The following is a 24,960-nucleotide window of genomic DNA, read 5'->3' as shown; positions in this document are numbered from 1 at the left end:
AGGTGGGTATAACTGATTTAAAACCAGTTACTAGAGTCATGGTTCTCCCCAACCAGCAGGCAAAATAGGACTATATTGACTGGCATAAAATCTACCCGCACATCTACCAAGTTCAGCGTTTTAAACATCTAGGAAAGTTTGGGGCTTCCCTGGCAGTCCAGTGGTTAAGACTCCACACTTACATTGCAGGGGGTGCAGGTTTGATCCCTCATCTTGTAAATTCAGTATGCTCTGAGGTGGAGCCAAAAAAAAAAAAGCAGGTTTACATAAACATCTAGGAAAGTTTAATTTATGGAAATGTCATAACATAGCCATGGGAGCAGCTTGCCATTGTGAACAGGATACAGGAAATATAGATGTTATCCTCAGCTTCACACTGATTCACTGGTGTGTGACCTTGGGTCTATCAGTGTACCTGCTGCCTCCTTCTAAAAATGAGAACGATGTATCTTCCTACCTATGTCTCAAATGTTTTGAAGAATCACCAGAAAAGATAACAGTTATAATCACAAGCTAGGAAACAACAGTATGTATCTGTGGATACCTGCAATAAAAATTAAGTATGATGTCTTTGTTGAAAGGAAAGGGTTTCAAACAATAAAAGCTCCCACTAACTTAATACTCATATAAATTACATTTTTAAAACATTCTATGGAAGCAAAAATAAAAAGCCATATTTGGATGTAATAACAAAAAATGTCCATGACTACAATATTTCACTAATGAGAAGGTACAGATGCTACATACAGAAGGATTTTATGATGTCCATATGCTTCTCAAATGACTCTCCTTGTTAGCTACTTCTCCGTATCACTATTTAAGAATAACCTACACCTTCCCCACTGAGCAAGTATAAATTACAATATAATATGTTGTAATATTTAAACAAATTCAAAATAGAAGTAATGCTAATAAAAAGAAATGAAAACTTTGCAACCCTAAAACAACCTTCAACACAGAGATTAATATAAATGTGAACTATGTATATCATTTAAACTAGTTAATTAAAAAGGTTATCTGGTCAGTTACCTTCATGATTTAAAACTCCTTAAAACCCAAATATTATCCAAATACATGACAAATATACACAATAAGTATTTACAGATGGTGCCAGTAACTTCACAAAGCAACTCTGTCTACTATAATAATGAACATAAAACAATTACAACAGTCTGCAACAATTTATAAAACAACCTTTTTAATTTCAGAAGAGCCTTTCTTATTTTTACAGAAGATAGCCGTTTAATACGCCACTCTCCAGCCAGAGTTATTTGGTCTGATTTTTCCAATAAAGACCAGACCAATAGGCTGAATCAATTGCAGAAGGAGAGAAACAAGAAGACTGAAGGAAGAAAAGAGAAGCAAAACCCCACCTCCCTCCTAACCTTAAACTGGTACCTAGCTTAAAACTCTCAACTTCCTTCTGCACAACCATGTATGCATCTAACGGTGTCCAATCTGTAGCTGGGATGACCGATTCAGGAAGAGAGAGGGGAAAGCATCTCTCCCTCTAGCTGGCAGGCTGATATCAAAAGTCAGATTCAGGATTCCTACTCTATATGCACCTGTGAGACTGAAACACACATGAAAACATTCACTTTTTCCCCCACACAGAAAATAACATATCCCAAGAAAATGCTTCTCTTCTTGAGATTTGCCTCATTCAAACAAAATGGATGAAAATAAATTACAAGAAAACTTTACAACTGCAAAATTATTGTCCTTTTGAAAATATAATATTCTTATTAAACATTTTAAATACAAATGCCTTCCAAAAAAAAAAACAACAAACAAATGCTTTCCAGAAGGCATGTCAGTGATTTGATGTTTGAGTAATTAAATTGATCCAAACTGGAACAGTGGTTTAAAAGGAAAAGAAGGACTAATTATCTGTGGTAAAAAGCAAATATCACAATAATTTCCATAATAAACATCCAAAGTACCAAAGAGTAGTTCAAAAGATATCCCTTCCAAACATGATAATTTTAATTGTCCTCATTTACCAACTGCAACTTATTCTGTACTGCTATTAATTATGGGATTTAAAAGATTTCTAGAACATCAGAAAATAACATCCAGACCTTTTCAGATGTCTAAGGATTTTCTTTCCAAATAATTTATTTTTCTTTAATATAGATTCTCTATGTACCTATTCCCTTTTCCTAGATGTCAATAACTGCCAGATTTGAAAACATTAATTGTACTCCAAATACCTGTAATTCCTAAATCTTACCTTTATGATAAATCTCAGCACTTCAAGAATATTTGTTGAATAAGCATTGTTATGCCACTTGGGGAGGAAAAAAAAAATTAACTCTTCATTTTCTTTTCCAGTTAAACTTTTAAAGCCCTTCTTACCTCACTCCCACATTTTACATATACCCATGCATTACTACACACAACACAGACATACAATGGGGTCTGTGTAGATATTTCATTTCTCACAGATTTCAAAATGTTACAGTTACTTAATCTAAAAGTTCCTTTCAGGAGATTATACACACCTCCCCGGCAGGGGAAACAAACACGAAGGATCTTCCGGAAATTGGAGCATGGGAGACTCTGCGGAATCTGCAGTTCCACAGCCCAGGAACAGCGTCCTCAGCTCCCGCAGCCCCTTCTCCTCTCCCCTGTCCCGCTCCGGTCCCCGCGCCCAGGCCTCTGACCCCGGACCGCTCACTGCAGACCAGGGGGGCAACCTCCCAAGCCGGACCACCGCCGCCCGCTCGGCACTCGGGGAGCGCCCCCGTCCCTCCTCGGCTCCCTCAGGTCCCCGTGTGACACCCTCAGGTGGCGTTTAATTAACCAGTTTACCTGGGGAAGTTTACGATTCATCACTCTCCTTCTACTAGCCAAGCAACAGCTTTATCTCCCATGCCCCAGGCTCCAGAACTTTTCTTAAACACAGAATTCAGATGTATGGACTTGGAACTGAGGTCCCCCATGAAACGTCAAAGGTACCCCCACTAAGTGTTGCTCCCCTCAAGCAACACGTTGGCAGTACAAACTTTTCATTCATAACTCGACTCCAGCATCCACTGGGGGGGGTGTGTCGGGGTAGGGGTGGGGGGCATGAACCCTCGCCTCAGACGAGCAAATGTCAAGGTCTGCACCAAAAAGATCACCTGGCCCCGAACTTGTGACAAAGGCGCCCTTAAACTCACCAACCTCCGGGCTGCGAGATGCCAGGCAAGCTGTGTCGGGGTCCCGACTGGGATTCTGTTAACCTGGGGAGCCCCAGCCAGGAATCCAGCGGAGCATCCGGAGGACGCTCGGCCCCGGTTCCCAGGGCTTTCCCCGGGCACCAGCCGGCGACCAGGCTGTGGTGCCACTCACCTCCGCCCGCTCCCGCCAGGGCTATCGCGCCCTCCTTCGCCCCGCTCCGACGACCCCCTAACTTCTCCCCCTTCGCCCAACAGCCATCGTTCGCGGAGAAGAGAATGGCGAGGCAGAAGCAAAGGGGTGACTGAAAGTTGACTCAGGGACCGCCGCTGCTCCGCCAGCAGGGACTTACCGGCCGCGACAGGCGCCTGAGGAGGAGACGGCGGCGAGGGCGGCGGGCGCGGCGGGGCGGGCTGGGTGCGCGGGGTGCGCGCTACGCGATGTGCGGGATGCGCCGCCGCCGCCGCCGCGGCCACCGCGGCGCGGGGTTGGGGGGTGGTTTGGGAGGGCGGCCGCGCGGCTTCGAGCTGTGAGCAGAGCCGGTGGCGGCGCGCGGAGGATTGGCTAAAAATAGCAACTCTCTGGGAGGGGGTGGGGGGGCGGAGGTGGGAGGGAGACTGGGAGGCCGGGCCGGGAGCCCCGGCGCGGCGGAGGCTGGGCGGAGCCGGGTGGGAAGAGAGGCTGGACCCGCGGCACGAGCGCGGACCCAAGCACTGGAGAGTCGGAAGGCCCGGGCGCGGGGCAGCGCTGGGTGCGGGGACACCTGGTCGCGCGGCCGAGACCCGGGAAGGACGCGGAAGGGACTGGGGGAACACAGGGAGCCGCCTGGAGTCGAGCGGCGGGGAACTCCGGGCCGGACCGGCGATTGTTTCCCGGGGAAGGACGGGGCGCCTGAAACGACCCGGGATTTCTGAAGAGAAACACGCCCACGCGCGACGCAAGGTGCTGGCCGGGCAGCCGGGGCTCTGGTTCCTCGTGCCGGGCCCCTGGGCTGCCCGCGGCCGGGCCGAGGACGGTGAGGCGAAGGCGCCAGCCTCTCAGGTGCGCGCAGCGCCGTGTCGGAGGCTCCACAGCTCCCAGACTTCTTTTTGAGAGAAGAGAGCTCTGTGGGGCGGAACCTGGAACGTCCCTAGAGATGCTTGGAGTTTAAAGGATCATTCAAGGGAATTTTCCATTTGGGGTTTTAATGACCAAATGGGAAACGTGAGGAAATATGGTGACTGCTACTGGGAACATAAATTAGGTTTGTGGCGTCTTAAGACTGAACAGAGCGCCGTCCGCTCTGAAACCAACCAAAGAGAAGGGAGGTAGAGTTAGTAGGTCCGAGAACTGAAGAGGTGATCCCCTTCAGCGGTTAGTATAAGTTCATTTTGTGGACTTTTTTTTTTTTTTAACTTCTATAACCTATTCCATATTATAGTATCACTAATACTTACAGAATCCTTTAAAACGTAGAACGCTTAACAGGTTTTTTTAAATGTAATCCTAAACATACTTCTCATAAGTTAATATGTCATCATTCGAAAAGGATAATGTTTATGGTGTAAGCTATTAATAATTTGACCCTAACACAAATTAAAGCTAGTGTTTCTACATATACATGTATGGTTTCTTCTATGGCATCTCAAACACGGACTCAAATCCATGAGCTGACTCCTGATTAGGATGTCAAGAACAAGAGAGACATAACCAAGTGCCCTCATTTTCAGAAGGAAAACTGGATTCAGAAGAGTGATGTGATTTGACCAGGGTCTCTGAATTAGTGCCAGGGTTCAGTTTAATCCCTAAGATTAAAGCTAAACTACCAATGCTGTCAGATCAGATCAGTCGCTCAGTCGTGTCCGACTCTTTGCGACCCCATGAATCGCAGCATGCCAGGCCTCCCTCTCCATCACCAACTCCCCAGTGCTGTATGGAGAAGGAAATGGCAACCCACTCCAGTACTCTTGCCTGGAAAATCCCATGGACAGAGAAGCCTACAGCCCATGGGGTCACAAAGAGTCGGACACGACTGAGCGACTTCACTTTCACTTTCACCAATGCTGTAAGACTAGTATAATTTTGAGAAAGTTCATGGTATGGTGCCTGTAATTTGATTTAAAATAGCTCAGCATTCATAGAAGAATGAAGGAGTGCTGTGATTAGATTTAACCCTCACTTTGCACTAAGCGAGAATTCACATTCCAAGCGTGGTCAGTTCAGTTCTGTGGCTCAGTCATGTCCAACTCTTTGTGACCCCATGGACTACAGCACACCAGGCTTCCCTGTCTTTCATGAACTCCTGGAGCTTGCTCAAACTCATGTCCAAAGAATCAGTGATGCCATCCAACCATCTCATCCTCAGTCGTCCCCTTCTTTCCCAGCATCAGGGTCTTTTCCAACGAGTCAGTTCTTCCCATCAGGTGACCACTACCTTTAAATTAAAAGGTCACATTCCTAAAGGGCCTTTGGTGCTAGAGCTTCATCTAGCTTAATTTCTGTCTACACTAGGAAATGAATTGATTAGGAAGATGAATCTTGTAATGGGTTTTCAGTGGTGATCTATGTTGTGCTGAAAAAATAAACTCCTCATTCCTGCATGAGTTAAGTACAAGCAGGTATAAACATCTAGTGACTTTCCACCCTTTACTTTCTAAAACGGAGCTCCTTCTGAAATGGTCATGTGTCCAACCTTTTTTTTTTTTAAGACTTTTTTGTTTGCCTACTGACTCAAAAGGAAACAATTTTCCCTCTATTATCTCTCAAGAAAAACTTTCTCCATGGGAAGTCATTTTTGCAGTACCAAAAACACCTTTTCTGAAGCACAGAAGAAGACATATTGCTGGGATTTCACTAGATATTTATGTAATAAAGGTGTGTCTGGCCAAACTGAACTTCTTTTTACCATTTAGGGAAACGGTACAGGCCTTGTTATTCTTTACTTATCTCTAACTTTTTATGTCTACCTCAACTAGGTCATTTTACAACAAGGAGCTGAATTCTTTGTCATTCTCTTAGATATTTGAATGCCACCTTTGAGCAAGGTACTTGCTAGGTGCTACTGGAGATTCAAATATTCAAAAGATATGGTTTAATAGAAAAGTTTCTTTTTAAAGTCCTGATGGCATTCTCACAGGTCTCTGTTCCAACCTAAATTATAGCATTTATGACACTTTTTTTTTTTCTGGTTTTACTCTCTCCTCAACTGAGCAGGGGTCACACAAGTTCAGTTCAGTTCAGTCGCTCAGTCGTGTCCGACTCTTTGCGACCCCATGAATTGCAGCACACCAGGCCTCCCTGTCCATCACCAACTCCCGGAGTTCACTCAAACTCACGTCCATCGAGTCAGTGATGCCATCCAGCCATCTCATCCTCTGTCGTCCCCTTCTCCTCCTGCCCCCAATCCCTCCCAGCATCAGAGTCTTTTCCAATGAGTCAATTCTTTGCATGAGGTGGCAAAAGGACTGGAGTTTCAGCTTTAGCATCATTCCTTCCAAAGAACATCCAGGACTGATCTCCTTTAGGATGGACTGGTTGGATCTCCTTGCAGTCCAAGGGACTCTCAAGAGTCTTCTCTAACACCACAGTTCAAAAGCATTCTTCGGCACTCAGCTTTCTTCACAGTCCAACTGTCACATCCATACATGACCACTGGAAAAACCATAGCCTTGACTAGACAGACTTTTGTTGGCAAAGTAATGTCTCTGCTTTTTAATATGCTATCTAGGTTGGTCATAACTTTCCTTCCAAGGAGTAAGCGTCTTTTAATTTCATGGCTGCAATCACCATCTGCATGGATTTTGGAGCCCCCAAAAATAAAGTCAGCCACTGTTTCCACTGTTTCCCCGTCTATTTCCCATGAAGTGATGGGACCAGATGCCATGATCTTAGTTTTCTGAATGTTGAGTTTTAAGCCAACTTTTTCGCTCTCCACTTTCAGTTTCATCAAGAGGCTTTTGAGTTCCTCTTCACTTTCTGCCATAAGGGTAGTGTCTGCCATAAGGGTAGTGTCATCTGCATATCTGAGGTTATTGATATTTCTCCCGGCAATCTTGATTCCAGCTTGTGCTTCCTCCAGCCCAGCATTTCTCATGATGTACTCTGCATAGAAGTTAAATAAGCAGGGTGACAATATACAGCCTTGATGTACTCCTTTTCCTATTTGGAACCAGTCTGTTGTTCCATGTCCAGTTCTAACTGGTTGCTTCCTGACCTGCATATAGGTTTCTCAAGAGGCAGGTCAGGTGGTTCTGGTATTCCCATCTCTTTCAGAATTTTCCACAGTTTATTGTGATCCACACAGTCAAAGGCTTTGGCATAGTCAATAAAGCAGAAATAGATGTTTTTCTGGAACTCTCTTGCTTTTTCCATGATCCAGCGGATGTTGGCAATTTGATCTCTGGTTCCTCACCTTTTCTAAAACCAGCTTGAACATCTGGAAGTTCACAGTTCACATATTGCTGAAGCCTGGCTTGGAGAATTTTGAGCATTACTTTACTAGCATGTGAGATGAGTGCAGTTGTGCGGCAGTTTGAGCATTCTTTGGCATTGCCTTTCTTTGGGATTGGAATGAAAACTGACCTTTTCCAGTCCCGTGGCCACTGCTGAGTTTTCCAAATTTGCTGGCATATTGAGTGCAGCACTTTCACAGCATCATCTTTCAGGATTTGAAATAGCTCAACTGGAATTCCATCACCTCCACTAGCTTTGTTCGTAGTGATGTTTTCTAAGGCCCACTTGACTTCGCATTCCAGGATGTCTGGCTCTAGGTGAGTGATCACACCATCGTGATTAGCTTGGTCATGAAGATCTTTTTTGTAGAGTTCTGTGTATTCTTGCCACCTCTTCTTAATATCTTCTGCTTCTGTTAGGTCCATACCATTTCTGTCCTTTACTGAACCCATCTTTGCATGAAATGTTCCCTTGATATCTCTGATTTTCTTGAAGAGATCTCTAGTCTTTCCCATTCTGTTGTTTTCCTCTATTTCTTTGCATTGATCGCTGAGGAAGGCTTTCTTATCTCTTCTTGCTATTCTTTGGAACTCTGCATTCCGAAGCTTATATCTTTCCTTTTCTCCTTTGCTTTTCGCTTCTCTTCTTTTCACAACTATTTCTAAGGCCTCCCCAGACAGCCATTTTGCTTTTTTGCATTTCTTTTCCATGGGGATGGTCTTGATCCCTGTCTCCTGTACAGTGTCACAAACCTCCATCCATAGCTCTTCAGGCATTCTGTCTATCAGATCTAATCCCTTGAATCTACTTCTCACTTCCACTGTATAATCGTAAGGGATTTGATTTAGGTCATACCTGAATGGTCTAGTGGTTTTTCCTACTTTCTTCAATTTAAGTGTGAATTTGGCAATAAAGAGTTCATGATCTGAGCCACAGTCAGCTCCTGGTCTTGTTTTTGCTGACTATATAGAGCTTCTCCATCTTTGGCTGCAAAGAATATAATCAGTCTGATTTCGGTGTTGACCATCTGGTGATGTCCATGTGTAGAGTCTTCTCTTGTGTTGTTGGAAGAGGGTATTTGCTATGACCAGTGCGTTCTCTTGGCAAAAGTCTATTAGCCTTTGCCCTGCTTCATTCTGTATTCCAAGGCCAAATTTGCCTGTTACTCCAGGTGTTTCTTGACTTCCTACTTTTGCATTCCAGTCCCCTATAATGAAAAGGACATCTTTTTTAGGTGTTAGTTCTAAAAGGTCTTGTAGGTCTTCATAGAACCATTCAGCTTCTGCTTTTTCCGTGGTGACACAAGAGTCAGATACAATTGAGCGACAGCACGTTCACACAACTGAACAGTCGGAGAACATAGATACCTCATTCATATTTTTTGTAATTTTTTAAACAGGCTACATTTTAGAGAAATTTAGAAGATAATGTAGAGTTTTCATATATTACCCCACATACACACTTAATTTTTCTGTTACTAACATCTTACATTAGTATTGTATTCTTGTTACGATTAGTGAACTAATGTGTGTCTGTTAGTCACAAATGTGTCCAACTGTTTGCGCCCCCATGAACTGCAGCCTACTAGTGTTGATACATTATTATTAACTGGAATCCATAGCTTATTCATATTTCCCTAGTGTTTACCTAACGTCTGTATTTTGTTTGAGGATTCCATAAAGGATTCCACCTTCTATTTAGTGATCATGTCTTCTCCGGCTCCTCTTGGCTGTGACAGTTTCTCAGACTTGCCTTGTTTCTCATGACAGTGACAGTTTTCAAGAATAATGATCAAGTATATTGCAGGGTGCCCCACTTTTATAATTTGTCTTAACATTTTTCTCATGATGCAACTGAGTTTATGGGATTTGGAATTAAGATCATAGACGTAAAATGCCTTTTCAGCATATCATAGAAAGAGTACATACAAGCAACATGATTTATCACTGTTGATTTTGACCAGGTTGAAACAGTGTTTGGAAGGAAGTCACTATGCACAGCCCACATGTAAGGAGTGGGGAGTCAGTCCTGCCTCCTTTAGGGTAGAGTATCTATGTAACTTTCTGGAATTTTTACTTTTACTTTTTTCTCCAGATATCAGCATTGTGCCCCCACCACCATAGGCTGTTATGGATTGCAAAACTAGGTTTAAGCAAAAATTTTCCCTCTAGGAAATTGTTTCAATAAAAGTAAAAGCCTTATGATAAATCTCCATTCTTTAAAAATGTTAGACACAGAGGGAAGATAAATGAGGTATTTGTGATGGTGTTGGTGGTGATGATGTTAGATGTTGTATAGTTTTCTTTCTAGGGAAAAGTATTGCATAAATTTTATTTCTGTTTGAAATGTTTGTGGCAGCCCCCCAGGGGCCCAGACCTCCCACTACGCTTGTACCCTTATGACTTATTTTAGCCAATGAAATATTTGCAGAAGTGATGTGCCACTTTCAAGTGCAATCTCTAACAACCTTCCTGTTGTTCCTCTATTTGTCTTTGCCCTCAGCCACTAGATTAGCATTTTTGCAAATAAGGACAGCCCCTTCTAGAAATGAAGGACACACAGAGCCCTCCACCATATCACAGATGACATAAATGTCAGCAAGGAATAAACCACTAAGATTTGGGGGTTTGCTGTTATCACACCTTTGCCTAACCTATCCAGTCAGACTGCAGAGTCCTTTCTGAGTTCCTAAAATTAGAGTACCAAGTGCTATGCTTGATTCAGTTCTCTTCAGTGATCACCTCTGAAGTATAGCCTTTCAGGACCTGTTTGTGTTTGGTTATGATATAGTATGTTTGAAAATGATTTCCTATTAGGTTTAAAAAAATAACATTTTTTATGAGTGAAAAAAAAAATCCCATCCTTTAGTTATGACACTGCCAACAAAATTAATTGAATACCCACTAAATTTTTTCTGAATATTAGTTTTAGGGTGATGCCATTCTAAAAGATATAATATTTAGAAGTAATGGAGAAAGACATTTAACTAGAATAATATACCAGAGGTAGATTTTACTATGAAGCAAATGAGGCTTCCACTTCAGAGACCCTCATTTGCAAAGATGCCTTCTAAGGCTCTGTATTTATAATTTAGTATTATTTTATTTAGTAGGGCCCCAAATATGTCTCAGCTTCAGATGCACCAAACCTGGCTCTTCCCTTGCATACTACAATATATGAAAGGATGAAAAAAAGAGCTATAAGAGTTATAAGAATAACAGGCAACATCCCCAGCCTTTGCATGTGACTTCCCAGAAAGTGTTCTGTGCAAGGTGGCCCTGAAGTTTGGGTTCCGTGGTCAGATTTAAAACTGAGTCAGCATGTGCATCTTTAATAAGAGAAGAGGATATATCCAACATCAGGCAGAGCCTCTTGAACTACCCAACCTGCAAGGCCAATTCTGTATACCCACTGTAGCATCTTCCCATCATGGGGCTTTCATTTTGTTTGTAACCCCCTCAAAATCTGTGAACACAGTATTAGTCCTCTCCATAAAAGTTCTACTTTTCACTGAGATAATTTTTCCTAGAAGTCATTTTATTTTGAGAATAATTCTTCTCATGGTTGCTCATAATCTCCTCAGAAGAATTAAATAACTTTTTTCTGAATTAATTTTGTCCATTTCTAGGTCTGCAACAATGGATCGTGTACAGTTCATCATCTGTGCAGGAATTCCCCATTGAAGGGAGAGGTCTGTGCAGAAATAAAGGTTGGAATGTTACCCATTAAGGATTTCTTTCTCTTGCTAAATATTGAATGGAAACTAGATGAATATGTTGCCTCTATTTTTAATAATTCCTTTCTTATGCAAAAATGTGTGGGTCATAGTAAAGTTTAATCACAACCCCTTGCTCATTTATGAGATACTCTGAACTGCTATTAGTCATGTACAAATGTGAGGTGCTATTATCACCTTCATGTTAGCAGGCTGTCAAACCAAGGTTTTGAATTACAAAACAATCAAAGAAAAGCCTTGGTTTTTTATACGTTCACAGTGAATTTCTTTTGAAATAAAGGTTTTCATATCCATGTAAAGTGACCTATGTACCTCAAATCTGTAGCTAATAAGCTTACACTGAAAGAAAAGATCTCAAAATCTAGATGTATATTTAAATACATATGCCTATATTTATACATAATACTGGTGGGTAAATGAAAGTATTTGTTAGAAAATAATTCTTAGCATAACTAAATTTTATGCTAATTAAGTTAAAGGAAGAACTTGAACGAATTAAGGCTACTTGTGGGCTGTTTCTCAGTATGCTTGAGCTAATCATTAAGTTATATTTTAGCTCTTATAAAGTGTTACCTTATGATGTGAAAGTATAAATTTAGTGTTACCCTTTGAACTTAGGCTGTTTAACCAGCTGCATAATGTTGTTTGCCATATAAATAAACGTATACACATTTAAGGATACCTTCCTTTTTAAAGGTGTCTATTTTCAGTCCTTTAAGAATTAAAGTTTGCTTTCAGCTGTGGTAAATCTAAATAAACAGTAGCTTGGGCAAGCTAAAAGTTTTATTTTTTTTTAACACATAAGAAATCTGGAGATAGAAAGCTGCTGGTATTGGTTTGGTAGCTCAAGGATAGAAGGCCAAGGTTTTGTGATTTTTCAAGGCCTTTTCCTTATTGTCTAAAATGGCTGTTGCTGCACCAGACATCAAATCTACTTTCTACAGAGTAAGAAAAGGCAAAGGTGAGGGGAATATAAAATGGGTAACATATGTATGAAGGGAATAGAAACTTTATCAGAATTCACAAACACACTACTACCTACTTCTCACTAACCACACTATATCATTCCCTCACCCCTGGAAGGGACACTGGGATAGCAAACTTTATTTCATATTTCTTAAGTTTTTTTTCCAGCCTCTATACTAGAGAATGACAAGGGAAAGAGAGTTTGAATGGATGAGTTAATCAACTTATAATATCTGCCAAAACTCCAAAGTGAAGCTTCAAAAAATTGATATTGGCTCTACTAGAAAAATTCTGTTAATTTCTTATAAAGACTGTGTTGTGTTACAGAATTTCAGGGAGTTTCAGAAGTTTGTTACCCTGATTTTAGGTATCAAATCTAATCCAATATTTACAAATAAGGAAACTGAGATCCAGAAGTTCTAAGTAATAGCCCAAGGGCTTAGTTGGGTCTTAATTTTTCCAGAACTAAGAGCCACTCTCTGATCCAAACACATCTTCTGGGGTCAGCACCCTTCTTCAAGTGAAATTCCTGCCCAATCTGCCTTTTCTGATGGAAGGTAGGAAGAGAAGAGGAAGGGAGGGAGGGAGAAGTAGGGAGAAATTATCTCTACCATCCTTTTCTAAGTCATTACTTTCTTCTGAGCCAAAATCACATACATAGTAAATATTTTCCAAAACATTGATATTATTCAGATTAGTATTTAAAGACAGTTTAACATTCTACTGTTAGTAACTCTGCAATTATTATTTCTAAACATTCAGAACACTGGGAATGTACCTTCCTTGTCTAAAGATGATTGTAATTGCCTATAAAGGAACACATTCTCTTCTATAGTTCTATGACTACCTAAGAAGATAGGATACAATGATAAAAATAGTCTTAAGAAAGTTTAAATGCAGGAAAAAGATTAATTTGGGGAGTGATTATTAACAAAAAGTTATTTGTTCTATAATAGTTTTGATCATTGAAATCTATAATCATGTAGTGTTAAGTAGAGTTGGAAAATCTAGAAGAATCTTTCATAAAATTTATAAACAAGTGTTTAAAAATTTTAATCTCTGGATTGTATTACATAATGAGCTTTTCTAGTAACTTCAGAATTCTCAATTTTTATTTTAATTCAGGAACACATAGAAAGTATTAAGTAAATTAATTCCCATTATACCATTGTCTATTTTCTTTTAATAATTTATAGTAATGTGAATTTATGTTTAAAATTATAAGCATTATTTCTCCCAAGCACAAGAATAGCAATAAGCAATTTTTAAATGATCTGAGTGTCACTGGCAGACAATTCTTAAAAGAGAAAACACCACCATTTTAACTAAATTTTCATAAATTGCCATGTTACTCTTAACCAAGTATCTAGTATGAGACAATGATGGAACAGAGTGGAGGGTAACATGAACTTGTTTTTAAGGCTGGCAGTGCTCTGAGGTCAAGTCTTTCTTTGGACAAATGATCAACCTCAATAAGCCATAGAACATGTATTTTACTCTATAAAAAAGAAACAAAGCCCTCCAGGTATAAAGACAGTGAACAAGTAACAGTCTGACAATGAATTATCTTGGCATATTTGCTTTTTCTAAGTTATGCACAATTACAAACAGCTCCCTCAAATCTCAAAGGTTTATTTCATGCTCATGAAATTGGTCCTTATAGTAGCTCAGCTTCCAGACTCCTCCATGATGTCTCTGTTTGCAGGCTTAGACACATAGAGCATGGCTATCTCAAAAGTATATTCTTGGCAAAGAGAGCACAGCTCTGGTGGACACTGGTGCTAAAAGCTCCTGTTTGGAAGTTGCATACATCAGTTCCCTTCATATTTCATTAGCAAAGGCAAGTCACTTAGCCAAGTCTAACTTTAATGCAGTAGGAAGTACAATCTTCTCACAGAGAGGAGCCTCAAATAGTATTGATATAATATTATATGGTAATAATATAATAATATTTATTAAGGATTTCTTATACACCAAGCATTAGGCTAGGTACTAGTACACAGACTGTCCCATTTAATGGTTATGACAATCCTAAAATTTGGGTCCTAATAGTTATCCCCATTAAAGAAGAGGAAATTGAGACAGAGAAAAGTTAATTAATGCTAAAATCCTGGAATTAACGTATGAATTGGAGACTAAATTCAAACACAGGGAGTCCGCCTTTAGAACCTAGCTCCCAACCAGTGTGCTGAAGTAACACACAAAGTCCTAGTCCACAGTTTACAGCTGCCTCTCCTTTTCTTTCTTTCTTTCTTTTCCCTAGCTCCTCAACAAAACATTGTCCAAGTGCGTCAGCATATGCACTGAGAACACATAAACTTATCACATAAAATGTTGTATACAGTTGACCTTTGAACAATAAGAGAATTAGGGGTGCCAACCCCATGTAGCTGAAAATCCATGTATAATTTTACAGGTGGACTCCCATCCTTGATTCCACATCCACAGATTCAACCAAGCATGGGTCACATAGTACTGTACTACATATTTATTGAAAAAATTCTGCATATAAGTGGACCTGCACCATTCAAACCTGTGTTGTTCAAGGGTCAACTGTACTTGTTTTATCCCTACTATTCCAGAGTTCTAACCCTGGCCCTCTAATACACTAAAAACAGAGGAGCTTTGTTTTTAATTAAATTAGGCTTTGACTATATATCACAATTTATGGTAAACCACTCACCTTGAATAGACAAACAGATGACTGAATGGATAAATAATGAACAAAATATTGACTGAGTACATTATTAAATGTGTCAGTTCATTTTGGGTTCCTTTCTTAACTGTTCATTTATACCCTGCTCTTCATCATCTGTGCCTTTGTGTAATCGGTAATCAGTATCTGAGTTTTACTGAGTCACATTTTCCGTTTTATCTCAATGGAATTTCAGTTTCACAGTAATCAGATCACATTTTCAGTTTAAAGGAAATATTTCATCCATTCTTTCCAGGCCCACTGTTTTCTCAGTCTGGCTCTGTGCCCAGAAGACTGGCCTCTGCAGACTGCATCACCTGGTCTTTCTTGCCTTTGGACTACTGGCTGGCTTTTGTTTGTGGGAAGCTGAGAGAGAGAAGTCACACCATACTTAGTCCGACCACTTCCTCTCTGCCTAATGAGCCATAATTTGACAGGGATAGCATTCTTCTGTAGCCAGCAGCTCCCACAGATGCAGCTCTCATAGGGTTCTGCTCAAATGCTTTCACCCCTCAACACCTCAGGCTGTGGGACATTAAGGACTGTTGCTATTTCTGAGCTGTATGTACTTCTCTACAACTTGTTGCCTCCTCTCACACGGTCCACATCTCTATAAGAAGAGTGACTTAATCCCTCTTTTCTCCTTTGGTTGTGCCACCTGTTTTCCAGCGTGGGCTGTAATATAGGCTAACAACCACCTGTACTAAGAATAAGGTTTTAAATTAGTCGACTACAAAATGCTCTGTTTCCAGCTACCATATAGCTATTTCATCATCACAAGAGTAAGGTTGGTTGGATAGTTGTTTTAAGGTGCACGAGGGAGCTCACCAAACCAAAACTCTAAGACACTTATCAAGAACACTGGATTTTCCCACCCAACAAGTGGAATGTGTGTATTCCTCCAAGTTTTAGCCTTACTGAAAAAGGAAACACCACTGTTTGTGTTTCAATTTAAAATATACATATGTATCTTCAGTGAGCTTATCTAACACAATCTAAGATTAGTATTGACATGACAACAACAGGCTGCATGAAAGTGGATCCTCTGTATAAAACATGTGAATTACAGAGCAAAAAGTAATCTGTTTATTAAATACTTGTCATAGAAAAACATTCTTTCCATTATAGTGTGTTTTTAGGTGACATGATTGAAGAAAGTAATATTCCAGTCAGTCTTCAAAAGAGGCTGTTCAATACTCCCAACTCCAAAGGCAAATTTAGAATAGATGGTCTAACACCATAACAAGATGTTAAGAGAATTGGAAGAATAGAAAGTGTCACCATTTATGAAGAAAAGGAAAAAAATACTCCCAATATCAAACAGCAAATTCAACAATGCAAAACCACAATTACTTTTGCACCACTAATACCTCTTCTGGATGCTTTTGTTTGATCTTAAAGAAACTGATTTTCCTTGAATGAATCCAGAGAATGGTAAATCCCCAGTCCCACCAGTAATATCCTCCTACTCTTCAAAAAGAGACTTTAGAGGAGGCTGTTCAAAATGGAGACACAGAAAGATCCTGAACTTACTTCCTCCCATGGACACAACAAACATATACCCATACGTATATTGATCCCCTCTGAAAAAAACCTGAGGGCTAGCCAAACACCTGCTCCACAACAAAGAATAATTAGGATGACATCAAGTTGGGTAGAAGAGGCAGAGAAGCACTCTTACCAAGAACCCATGCCCTGACATCCAACAGAGAGGGATCTCACCAGACAGGTGCTTCTCCTGAAGAAGCAAGGCCTTGGCACCCAATATCAGGCACCCCACCCCCTGAAATCTATACAAGAGAGAAGAGCACCCATGCTTGGCTTAGAAAACCAATGGGGCTGCCATCCAAGGATGCTAAAATCCTATAGGACACCAAGACTCTCATCTTGAAGGGCTCCCATGCAACCTCACTCACCCCAAGACCCTGCAAAACAATAGCAGCTTGAAAAGTGATAGAGACAGCTGTGAATATGAAGAATCGGTTAGAGAAATGGGCATGCTGGAAACACTCCCCAGAGACTGAGACACTGCCAGACACTGATGTTACTTTCCTATCTAACCAGTACAGGCAGGCAGCCAGGACACGGGGGCAAGCAATAGATCATGGGAACTACCCTGCCATGCTGCTGAAGCCAGAGAGCTCAAGTGGCTTGCAGCACTCCCCTACTTCCTGGCTGGAACAGGTGGGCTTGAACAGTTGTAGTTTTCTCCTTCTTCCTAGCTAAAGTCTGCCAACTCAAAACTCCCCTCCCCCCGCTGGGGCTGGTGTTCTCCTATCCTTTGCCTAAAGCCAACGTGGACGCAGACACAAGGCATTCTCATGGTGGACAGCTGAAGCTGGTGGGTGTAAATAGTTAAATCATTTTCTAGTCGCCTTTCTAAACAAAAGAACAAATCCTGGCCCCTATACTCTCCAGCTACCTACCTAAAGCTAGCAGGCTTTTCTGTCCATGAAATTCTCCAGGCAGGAATACTGAAGTGGGTTGCCATTCTCTTCTCCAGGGGATCTTCCTGATCCTGGGATGGAAGCCAGGTCTCCCACATTGCAGGCAGATTCCTTACCATCTGAGGCACTGGGGAAGTTTGGCTAAAATGAGCAGGTGAATGAAATATACTCAGGGGACACATCTTGGTCTCTTGGCCCCAGTGACCAAGGAGGCCGGTTTTTCTGAGCTCTACACAACTGTAATAATCTTGGTTCTTGACAGGCCACCACTCCCAGGGCACCACTTTCTACTTAGCCTGAAGTTTTACCCTGCAGGACAGACTTAAAGTTATGCTCTCATCTGGAGGGTAAGGAGGTGCTTTTAGGAAACATAAGCAGGCAGATATCGTCCTTGCACACCCCATTAGCCATGCGAAGACTCCTCAGAAAGGAGCTTATACACTTTTTAGGAACCCCAATTTTTGCAGCTGTTCCCAGGGTACACCTCCAGATCTCCCGGTTTGGAGGCCAGCTGGGATTAAGACAATGGCCCCACAGGATGCATACTTTAAAAGCTGCTGCCTGAGGGTATGGCATCCAATGAGCCTGAAACTAAGTGCTAAATAAGATTTTTCTCTTTGGAACACTGATAGGCTTCAGCAAACCCCCAACAACAGGAGCACATCAAGAATAAATCAGGCAGTTCTTCTTACAGAGTCATGACAGGCAAGTATCCTGATGAGAACCAACCTCCCTACACAGTGGATAGGCCACAACTGGGTCAGCAAGCACACCAAGACAATTCCCTCCCTGCAGCAGCCAAGCCCTAATCTGCCTGGGTAGGTGCCCTGAGCCCTGCCCTCACTGCAGCACAGTAGCCATGGCCCTAACACAGACAGCAAGTGCGTGCAGCCCACACAAAGAATGCCCATACCGTGGCATGGTGGTTCTGACGGCCAGGAGAGATTGTGCTTCTGGGTCACACAGAAAAGCCACTACTTCACGAGTGAGGGCCTGTGCGCCACAACTACTGAGCCTGCGCTCTAGAGCCTTCGAGCTGCAACTACAAAAGCTTCAGTGCTACAACTACTGAAGCCCATGTGCTCTAGAGCCCCTGAGCCACAACTAGTGAGACTGTGAGCCACAACCACTGAAGCCTGTGCTCCTCAAGCCTGTGCTCTACAAGAGCAGGCTCTGCAATCACAAGCCTGCGCACCACAACTAGTGAGACTGTGAGCCACAACCACTGAAGCCTGTGCTCCTCGAGCCTGTGCTCTACAAGAGCAGCCGCTGCAGTCACAAGCCTGCGCACCACAACTAGAGCATAGCTCCCACGCGCTGCAACTGGAGAAAACATGCGCAAAGCAACAACAACCCAGGAAAGCAAAAAAATTAATAAATATACGAAATTATTTTTTAAAAGGACTGAGGAAGCTTGCAAGTGCAGTAGGAAATAATGACATATAAATAGTTGATCAAATACCTTAAGATATGAAAATGGAAGCTGAAAGATAAAAAATCCACAGGACACAGTGAAAACAGTTCTAAGAGAGATACTCATACCAATAAGGCTTATTTTAAGAAATAAGAAAAATGTCAAATAAACAACTTAACTTTATATTTAAAGGAACTAGAAAAAAACAAAGCCAAAAATTAATAGAAGGAAGAAAATAATAAAGATCGGATATGAAATAGAGACAAAAGAAACAATATAAAAAGAAAAAATCAATAAAACCAAGAACTGGTTCTTTTAAAATATTAATAAAACTGAAAAACCAGATTCATCAAGAAAAAAAGAAACCAAATAAAATCAGAAATGAGAAATTCCACTTCATAAAAGAATACCATGAATAATTAGACAACAAATTAGACAATCTAGAAGACAAGTTTCTAGAAACATACAATCTTCTTAGAGTGAATCATGAAGAAACAACATCTGAATAGACCAATTACTAGTAAAAGAATTGAATCCATGATCAGAAAACTCTCAAGAAACAAAAGTCTAGATGGCTTCACAGGTAAATTCTACCCAACATTTAAAAATTTAATATCTAACTCTCTCAAATTATTCCCCAAAAATTAAAGAGGAGAAAATACTTCCAAATTTATTTTACAAGGCCAGCATTACCCTGATGCCAAAACCAGACGGATACACTACAAAAACGAAAATTGTAGGCCAAAAACATCCTTGATGAACACAGATGCAAAAAGCCCCAACAAAATATTAACAAACCAATTCAACAACATATTAGAAGGTTCACACAATATGATAAAGTGAGATTCATTCTAAGGCTACAAGGATCTTTAATATCTTCAAGTCAATCAACATGATACATCAAATTAAGAAACCAAAAGGCAAAAAGCATATAATTATCCCAACAGATGTAGAAAAAACCATTTGACTAATTTCAACATCCATTTATGATTTTTAAAAAATCAACAGACTAGGTAGAGGGAATAAAAAGGTCATATATGACAAATCTACAGCTAACATCATACTCAACAGTGAAAAACTGAAAGCTTTTCCTCTAAGATGAGGAATAAGACAAGGATTCCCCTCTTGCCATTTTTACTCAGTATAGAAGTCCTAGCCACAGCAATTAAGGAAGAAAAAGAAATGTGCTTTGTGTGTGTGTGTGTGTGTGTGTGTGCACGCACATGTATACTCAGTCAAGTCTGACTCCCAGGAATAAATTTAACCAAGAAGGTGAAAGACCTGTACTCTGAAAACTGTTAAGACATTAATAAAAGAAACTGAAGACAACATAAATGGAAAGATATACTGTGTTCATGGATTGAAAGAATCAGTATTGAAAAAAAGAAAGAATCAGTATTTTTAAAATATCCATACTATCCAGAGCAATCTACAGCTTCATGAAATTTCTATCAAAATGCCAATGACATTTTTCACAGAACTAGAACAAATAATTTTAAAATTTATATGGGAACCACAAAAGACCCCGAATTGCCAAAGCAATCTTGAGAAAAAAGAAAAAAGCTAGAGGTATCATGCTCCCTGATTTCAAATTTACTACAAGGCTACTGTAATCAAAGTACAGTATGGTACGGACACAAAAGCAGACACATATCAATGGAGCATAACAAAGAGCCCAAAAATAAACCTATGCTTATACAGTCAATAAAATACAGTCTTTTCGATAAATGGAAAACTAGACAGCTACATGCAAAAGAATGAAATTGGACCACTTTCTTACATTATATTAAAAAAAAACTCAAAATGAATTAAATGTAAGGCCTGAAACCATAAAAGTTCAACAAGAAAATATAGGCAGTACTCTCTTTGACGTAAGTCTGAGCAATTTTTTTGCATATGTCTCTTTAGGCAGGGGCAACAAAAACAAAAATAAGCAAATGTAACTACTACAAAGCTAAAATTGAAAAAGCTTTCACACAGTGAAAAAGTCATCAGTAAAACAAAAAGGCAACCTACTGAATAAAAGAAGATATTTTTAATTATATATCTAATAAGGGATTTACATAAAAAATGTATAAAGAACTCATACAACTGAATATCAAAGAAATAAGAAATACAATTAAAAATGGGCAGAGGATCTGAGTAGACATTTTCCCAAAGAAGATATTCAGATGGTCAATAGGCACATAAAAAGATGCCCAACATCACTAATTATCAGGAAAATGCAAATCAAACCACAATGAGATATTATCTCACACCTGTCAGAATAACTATTATCAAAAAGACAAGAAACAACTGTTGGCAAGGATGTGGAGAAGAGGGGAACACTAGTGTAGCTTGGTGGGGATGTAAACTGGTGCAGCCACGATGGAAAACAGTATGGAGGCTCCTCAAAAAACTAAAACTAGAACTACCATACAATCCAGCAATTCTACTTAGAGTATTTATCCAAAGAATACAAAAACACTAATTTGAAAAGACATATGTATCCCGACGCTCATTGCAGCATCATTTACAGTAGCCAAGATATGGAAGCAACTGAAGTGTCCATCAATAAACAAACAGATAAAGAAGATGTGATATACATATCCAATAAAGTATTACTCAGTCATAAAACAAAGAATTAATTTTGCCATTTGCAAAATCATAGATGGACCTAGAAGACAGACAAATACCATATGATTTCATTTATATGAGGAATCTAAAAAGCAAAATAAATGAACAAACAAAACAAAGTGAGAACAGACTCACAGATACAGAGAATAATCTTGTAGTTGCCGGAGGGGAAAGGAGTTGGGGGTTGGATGAAATAGGTGAAAGGGATTAAGAAATATAAAGTTCCAGCTATAAAATAAATACATATGGGTATGGAATGTACAGAATAGGGAAGACAGTCAGTAACATTATAACAATTCTGTATGATGACAGATGTTAGCTAGATTTATCATGGACCATCATTTTGTAATGTATAAAAATATCAAATCACTATGCTGTACACCTGAAACTAATATAATACTATATATTGATTATAATTCAATTAAGAAAAGACTTTGATCTTTTGGTCTGGAAGAAAAACTTTCTAGGGTCTGTTGAAAACCCTTGAAAATAGAAATCAACAACTATATTTTATGGGGTGTTATGCATCTCATAACAATTGCAAACTTCATTGCTTTAAAAAAGCATTTTGGATTTGTAATATGTTTATTAAAATATGTGTCTTTTTCCCCACTGCTTTGTGTATTGCTCAGACTTGTCCCTTTAATTCTCTAGAACAAAGTGCTATTTTTCTTAACTCTTTGGCTTACTGGTAATAAAGGCATTTTTTGTCATCTCTAAATATGAAATTCATCCATGATTTTTAAAATATGCTACTTTATAGCCTGATAAAGACAGGTTAAAAAATAGGTCACAAGAGATATAAATTAATGTTAAGTAAAAGCTTACTGGGGAAAATATTCTTTCCTGACTACTTTTCTTTCTTAGAAGTTTAAAAAGATGAAGAAGCCTTCCCCAGAAAGGACTGGGGAATTTTAGAAGAACTGATAGGCTATATTCACAAATCCTTATATTGAAATGTTATTTTAATATATTTCATACGGAATTATAGAAAATCCTCTTTCCTCCTATTTCAATATGATTTAACCTCAATGGTAGCCAAAATATTTATCCTACAACAAATTCTCTTAGAGATTAATTCCTATATTTCATAATAATGAGTTTCCTACAATTTTAATATAAATCTAAGGTCTATGAGACAAACTTTAACTGTTTGAGAATACTCTATTTGGAATGTTGAGTTAAATACAGTGGATTGAACATGTATTTGTCACGGGTTCTCCTAAAACCCCATTAAAATGACAACAAAGATTTTTAAAGCACAAATCCAGAGTACCAAAAGAATGGGAAAGACGATGACAACAGCACAATTTTCTGGGTGGAAACAAGGCGGATGAATTATAACTGATTTAGAAGCCAGGAGAAAACAAAAACCAGAGATATGTCAACTCACAACTCAAGAATTGGAAGTAACAGATACCTCTAAGTGGAACTGGCTGGTGGATACAATACTGCAGACTACAGAGGTAGATAATACTAGCTCTGAAAATTTTCATTTGCCCTTAAGAGATGATTTAATAATGAACCACCAGGTGACTGGGGAAACTGAGGAGACAGATCTGTATATTACATTGATAACTATACTGTATGTAGACTGATTTGAAGTGCCAGCACCCACAGGAGACTGTCCAGTTGATACCCAGACTTTAGGATTGAATTAACAATCCCTGGAAACAGGACAGGGTCTCTGAAGGTGAGATCCTAGAAATCTTGTAGGTTGAAAGTGAGATTTCCCTAAAAAAAAAAGAAGAGATGTACTATGAATGTCTGAAAATGGAAATGCTTATTGCAGAGTGTGTGTTTGGCAGGGGGCGGGGAGGGAAAGACAAGGATTTGAAAACAAAGAATATAATAAGAACTCAAGCTTTCAGTTGCCTGCAATGCTTCAATAATTCTGATATATCCTTGTAGCCTGGTGTGGGTGGCTATTGCAGGGAATGAAAATAAGATAGTAAAGGGGATGGCGTCTATCCCACATGGAATGCTCTAGAGGGGCACCTGCTGGGAGAGAGCAACAACGCGGTTCAGAAAGTGGCTCATAGCAGAGTGAGAGGAGACAGAGAGAAGCACAGGACCAGGAGAAGCAGATGAGGGCAGGCAGCTCAAGAAGAGGTGTGAAAAACATTCTCTCAGTCTCAAATATTCTGGTAGGAGGTGACCAGGAGGGAATGTTTCGGTCAGCTTCTCCAGAAAACAGACGCTGAGACAGAGATTACTGTGTGATAGGCACAGCCCTCAGGATCAAACCGCTTGAGGGGAAGAGAAGGCAGCAAGATAGAAGAGGAAGTCAGGCTGCCATGAAGCCACAACACGGTCCTGGCTGACTGCACAGCAAGAGGCCTGGAGCTGGGATGGCCCTTTCCCATTGTTCTGAGTTGGGGTGAGGAACCTGAGCCATTTTTATCCTTATTTCAAAGGCATGGAATTTGAGTAAGAAGGCTCTCTTTAACAGAGGACAGTTCTTCCCATCAGCTGAGGAAATAAGTCCCTCTGTTCTGAACAGGGGATTTGGACAGCACAGTGCGGTATCCATGATAGTAGAGAAGACTAGTATAAGGGAAAATGTTAAAATAGAACATATACTGGTTTATATCCAATTATCCAGTGATGCATATTTATATGGCAGAGGAAGAGAGTTTGAAAATAATTATATTAACATGAATAAGTAATAAGATGGTAAAGATTAGTAAAAAGATTGTGAAGATATGATCAAAAATTTCTTGGCATTTTATATTGTTCCTTATTCAAATTATGACCAAATAAAAATAATACATTCTCAGCATACATTGTAGTTCTTATCCAAACTAGGGAACAAATGTGCATTGATTTGGAGAGTTACCTCTTCAACACCCAGTCTCTTTCTTTCCTCTATTCTCTATTTTCTGTTTCTCTCTCTACCTCCCTTTCACACACACACATACACACAGGCAAAAACACACACACTTAAAAAAACCTGGGGTTTTTGGTAAAGTACTTTGGATAAGTACTTTGATATGGACAGCTAGTCACCTAAAAGACAAACATGAGTTTCAATAGAAGGTTGAGGAACTGCTTTGTAGAAGAAATAGATTTGGTTAAATGTAGATAGGGGTTTTGTTTTGTGGAGGGTGAAGAGTAAACAAGCCTAAAACCAAAAGTGTATTATTTGGATAGTAAGGGGAGTTCTGAGAAATAGTGAAGGGGGTAGGGGAGAAGAATGAAGATGTGACAGCTGGTAGCCTAAGAAAAACTGAGGGAGGAGATTTTTATTATATTTCATCTGTACAGTGTGCACTGTCAACCTTCTTCTCTGTCAAATCACAAAATCTGAAATAAATTTTTTCATCATTTGTCAGTATGTTCTGGAGTTGGATGTTTTCTGCTATGTTTTATTTTGTTTTGAACTGCAACAAAGTGTGAGTAGTACTCTCTCCTAGAGGCCTTGGGTTGGAAGGCTCAGTAGTGCTCACTAGTGGTCAGCCCTACTGCAACAAACAGTTTTCACAGGGAAGAA

General features: G+C 39.9%; 1 protein-coding gene across 1 annotated transcript in view; it reads right to left on the bottom strand.

Moving 5' to 3' along the window:
* Positions 1 to 3,654, bottom strand: part of HDAC9 (histone deacetylase 9) — a 1,051,976-nt gene extending 1,048,322 nt beyond the window's left edge. Inside the window, exon 1 of the mRNA XM_044946512.2 lies at positions 3,515 to 3,654. The gene's annotated coding sequence lies outside the window, so the exon portion shown is untranslated. The remainder of the gene's footprint in view (positions 1 to 3,514) is intronic.
* Between the last annotated feature and the right edge of the window lie 21,306 nt (positions 3,655 to 24,960).

Source organism: Bubalus bubalis, chromosome 8 (assembly GCF_019923935.1).
Source record: "Bubalus bubalis isolate 160015118507 breed Murrah chromosome 8, NDDB_SH_1, whole genome shotgun sequence".
In the NCBI taxonomy this organism is placed as follows: Eukaryota; Metazoa; Chordata; class Mammalia; order Artiodactyla; family Bovidae; genus Bubalus; species Bubalus bubalis.
Note: the sequence above shows the minus strand (reverse complement) of the source record. Positions and strands in the feature narration are given on the sequence as shown.